Source organism: Falco punctatus (assembly GCF_963210335.1).
Source record: "Falco punctatus genome assembly, chromosome: 4".
NCBI classification, from domain to species: domain Eukaryota; kingdom Metazoa; phylum Chordata; class Aves; order Falconiformes; family Falconidae; genus Falco; species Falco punctatus.
The window spans coordinates 83204516-83210059 of NC_137583.1; positions in this window are offsets into that span (position 1 = coordinate 83204516).

A 5544-nucleotide genomic window follows, 5' to 3' on the forward strand; every position below is an offset into this window, starting at 1 on the left:
ACAGAAGGCAAGTTGCTTTATCCCTAAAGCGTTTTAGCTGAAGTCTGTGCCTTTGACTTCACTCTCCCAGTGTCTTGAAGACCAGAGCTGCACTTAATAATCAAGACCAGGGTGTGCATGTTTTTGTACAATGGCAAAATTTTCCAGTCTTCATCTCACTACTCAACAACGCCTTCTTGGCTTTTTTGACTGCCATTTTAAATTGAGCAAAGGTTGCTAAGAATTTTAAGTTGTGACTCAAAAGCCTCTTTCCTCAGTTGTGACTTCCTCTTCCAAATTCAGCACTGTATATCTAACCTTAGAAGCATTTCCTTGCATTTATCTACATCTACTCTCTGTTCAGCAGCTCATTCAAGCAAGGCCCTTCTGGAGTTCATCACCATGAGCATTATGGCATCTGACTACACAGAAGAGCTTACTATTCTCTCCCAAGGTATTGATGAAGATGTTGAATGAAACTTGTCCCAATATCAATAGTATAGTAGATTCCATTAGTAACTCTTCTGAGAAGTGACCATTAAGACCCCCTTTGCTTTCTGTCCTTTAGCCTTTTTCAGTCCATAAAAGAATAATTCCTCTTCTGGCCACTTTGGCATTAACAGCTTTTCCCATGCACAAGGAAATTTCGCAAAACTTGAAAGTATGTGCCAATTTTTTATTGGCTAATACACACAGCAAATAAATGCTACTAGGCTAAGCACTAGGCACCAAGACAGCCACTGAGCGTCTCCTGGCCCAGATGGTGCCACTCATGTCTCCACTCCCCCTTGGAATGCACTGATCCTTAGTCTTGCTAATTTTACCCTCTTACGAATCTCTGGGGTTTTTTTCTTTAAAAGTTATACCTTTTCATGTCAGTAATTTTCCTCTTGAATTCTTGAGCTCCTAATTGTTACTATTTCAGCAGTTACTATCTCGTCCATTTGTTGTTTCTATTTTTCTTATCTTGAATACCTTCAGTTCATGTGCCTTCACTTCTAACAACAACCTTAGCAAAACTGAGCTATGTAGTGATGCATGAAATCCGAATCATAGGCAAGTGAACCCCTGGGCTGAAAGTTATGTTTGCTCCAACCTCGTGGCAACTTGAGCTCCTTTAGTAATTTTTGGTGTGGAACCTCTTTGAATATCCAAGTTTCAGATTTCCAGTGGCTGTTCTTTACCCACGTGCTTATCAACACTTTCAGAGAGTGCCAACTGACCCCATCTAGTGAGGTTGCCTTTCATACAAGCCATGCTGACTTCTTTCCAACAACCTGCACCTATTATTCATGTGCTCCATCATCATATTCTTTGTTCTAGATGGTACCATCTTATCATAGAAGGAAGATGGACTCACTGGTCTGCAGTTTCCAGGATCTCCCTGCAGCCTTGTTTCCAGACAGCAAACACACTGCAAATGTCCAGCCTTTCAGCAGAGCAACAGTTTGTGATGGTACATAGCACAACCTGGCCAGCAGGTCTGAAATTTCACATTTGATTTCCTGCAGTATTCATTTAGTGCTTATGACTTCTAAAATTTCTATTTCACCTAAGAATTCCTGTACATCATACTCTTCTGACCCATCTGCTGCTAAAGGAAATATTAAATATAGGCTTCTCCTCAGAGTGTTCAGCAGTTAGGTCCGATTCAAAAATTCACTGAGTTTCTGTATTATGGTCTTAGCATCCCCAAGTACTTTGTTTTTAATCTTTCTCACTGTATGGTCCCACCGACTCCCTAGCTGGTTTTCTTTTCTGATGTAATTAGAGTTTGCTAAGACTTTCAACATCCTTTGAAAGAGCCTTTTCAAATTCTTTTTTTTTTTTTCTCTATGAATTTTCTGTTTACATTTGACCTGTCACATTTTACAGGCATTCCTGTTTCCTTCATTTGACAAGATATCCAGTTCTTATACACTTATCTTTTTCCAGTGATAGCCACCATATCTTTTCCACTGAGGCACTTGGGGTTTTAATTGGCTTTGATTTTTGGATGAGTTTAATTTCCTCTTTAATTATGGCACATTTTACCTTGCTGGTTAGCACAGTGTTCATAAATCATGTAGAAGCATATCCCTACTATAAACAGAAGTCCACTAGAAGGAAAGAAAGAGGAAGAGAAAGGCAAGAAGGGAAAACTTTTTAATGGTAGCATATTTCTTGCAACACATGCTTTCTTTATTTATATATATATATAAAAACTATATGAGTTTATGTAGATGTCATAGTGAAATACCTAATGGAAAAATATTTATTTCTGAGTTCACAGGTCATTATCTAGAAGACAAGTGTGTCCTCATATAAAAAGGAGTTAAAAAAGTAACAGTTGATCTTTAAGATATATTGAATTTGTTTTATCTAAGCAAGTTGGTTACAGTAAATTTACATTGCTTTTCTGCAGGCTGAAGACCATTTGTTTTTCTTTTGTTAGTGATAGCTATCATAATAAACGGGACTACAATATGCAAATACATTAACAAAAAAAGCAGCAAGTTATTAGAAAAAGAAAAGTTATCCAATTGTTTTTAATGATAAAATAGCCTTTCTTAAGCATTCCAAGGATCTCAGGTATGGTAACATAGAACAAAGCCCTTTTATGTTTCTCTATAAATGTATTGAATATTTTGATATCACCTGACTGGGTAATTTTTTTCTTTCCACACATGCATTCACTTTTTATCCTTTTATTTCAAATTTTTGATTAGTAGACATGTGGCAGACTCTTAAAAGCTCCTGTAAATGAAACTTGTTGCAGAAGCTGACTTCAGGTTACATATTCACAGCTCACAGACTTGATGCTTGAGCTTAGTGAATGTGGTTAGTGATATACTCCATAAACCTTTAAAGACAGGTCCATGTCAGATAGTTATAAACAATATTATTCAGAAATTGGTGTTTAATTGCCTCTTGATCTGACACCCTAATTGCAAAGGCGATAATCTTTTAGGCATGTCCAAATTGCTGTAATATAAGGTGTTCAATATATCTGTTGGTGTTATATGGTGTGGTTGTAGTAAGTATCCAACAAGTAACCAGCTGTTGAATCTTTCTTGTATGCTTCACTACAGATTTGCTCATTAATGGAAAGCCATATATATGTTGTATTTACATGTAGGCATTTATGGAACTGGGGCTTGTTGGGGTATGAGCTATCCCAAAAATAGAAAAGAACTGAATTACTGTTATCAGTTAGCTTTATTTGGTGAAAGTGGATGGTCAAAAGAGTGTTTTCCATAGATCAGATGAGGAACTGGCAGATATTTTAATGGTTGTTTTATGACTTGATTTATCATTTGTTATTTTTAAAACTCTGATAGTGTCATTTGCATGTAATGGTGGTGAGACGAGTATCAGTGACAAAATTTATCCCAGCTGTACTTGACTTCAGAGCAAAATTTGGAATTCTCCTCTTTATCATCTCAGCTCTCCCAGTGGCCAACTCATTGTCACTGAGGTAACAAAGTCCTTCCTCAACTCAGAAGTTTCTAAGTACCAAAAATGTAACTTAGAGCCACAAGCAGCTGCTTAAATTGTTCAGGAAGGAGCAATTAAATGCAAATGAGACCTAGGCTAGAAGTGTACAGACATGGAAAGTTTCTACATCTGCCCATCCTCCAGGATTATCCCAGTTTGTTTCAAAGCCACAGCTTACTGCTTGGTCCAAAATTTTGTAATATTCATCAGAACCATCTTACGTTCTACCTTTTTCCTGGAATACTCCCCAAATGGGCTGTTATTCTTGCACATCAGATACTGCTGCATGCTGCTACACAATGTTTTGTGATCTCTGCTTTCTCTCTCTGTCCAGACTGGATTACTATTAAAAATCAACAAATGTTAGAGATGAAGTAGTTACTTGAAAACTAAATGTGGTCCTCATGTGGACACAAATTAATTCTATATTTCCTACTATAAGCTTATCCCTGAAATGATAATTAATTCAACCTAGCCATAGAGATGTATGATGCACAGATGGAACATACCAGTACTGAACAGAAAAAAATACCATTCAATACCATGTCCTTTATGGGCAACTGCTACAAAACGCATGGTGGGCTTGACAGCCACTTATCTTGCTGTACTTTTCTAAATTCCTATCTTTGGATACAGAAACTTAAAACATCCTCCATTAAGTGAAAATAAGGGGGAAAATACTCTTAAAAGCAAAGAGCCAGGAACTTTACCCTTTACTGGTGACCTTTAAAGACAGAACTAATAAGTGGCTCTGAAAGAGCAACACTCAGGTAACCTCAGTGATCCTTTCTCTTAAATGTCACTTGAAAAAAAATCAGTGTACTTCCAGGTTCATAGAATAAAGGTATGACTGTAATATGTTCAGGTTAATATGCTGTTATGGAAATATGACACCATATTACAATTATTAAATACATGTCTGATTCCAGAAACCCTCTGTTTTTTCTAACTTAGAGGCAAACTCCTCTGTATACACTCACATTGGAGCAAATCCCTCTGTCTTGGAGTGCTTAAACTTGATTTCTTCCCTGCATAAAAATGCTGATTTCATTCTCAGGTGGCCAGTTTTTAGCAACTGGTTTGTTGAGTTGACATTAGAGCTATATAATTTATACATTAATGGTCTACATATTCACCTGGATCTCCCAGGTGAGTGAGAGAAAGACATTTGGATTGTTATGCCAACTGCTAATGACAATGAATTGATTTCTCACATGCACAACACCCAACAAGTCAGTACTGCTTGTGTCCTTAAATCCTTTAGAAACAGACCTAGATTTGTATTGATTTGTTTTTCCATTTAGGACTTTCTCCATACAAATGCATTTCAGCCAAAGAATTGCCAGTAAGCTCTTTAATATTCATTATTTTCAGGTTGGCTATGTGGTTATAGCTACAACTAATGCTTACCAAGTCCAGTTTAGATTAGGGGTGCACTTTTAAAATTACTCATACAGTTTTCCATTTATTTGTGCTTTGGCTCACAGAGCAAATTGGGTTCAGAGTATGTGAACTGGGCTGCTTGTTGATGAAGCTGAATTAGGAGATGATGCAGGTGCACAGGAGATGTAGGCTGGCTGTAAAGCGGGACCTGCACAGCGAAGCACATTTAAATTTCCATCTGCAAATTCCCCAGGAAGTACAGAGCTGTGCCACATCCTGGGCACTTAGGCCTTCCCTGGAGTCATATGTAAAAGTCACCGCAGGGAAATGCCAAACAGCAGCCTGGGATGGAGGTGTAGGGTGATTGAAGGGACTTTTTCCACGATTTGAGTAGCTGAGGAGGAAAACAGAACAGCACCTCTATCTGTATTAGGCCCTGCAAGTATGAAGACCATAAACCCTTTATCCTTGGAGCTATAACCACTGAAGAAATTTCAGATACATTGGTGAGAGGTAGAGAGATGACTTTTGTTTGGCAGGGATACCAGCAAGGTCCCTGCTTTAGCTAAAAAGAAAATTTTTTATTATTGGGAAAAATTGTTGGCTTGGATCACTTTTGTTTTAAGGGACTAAGAAGTCCCACAAGTAAAAGATGCGATAAGAGACTAAATATGGATCTCCAATTGCAGACAGCTGTTAAATAAG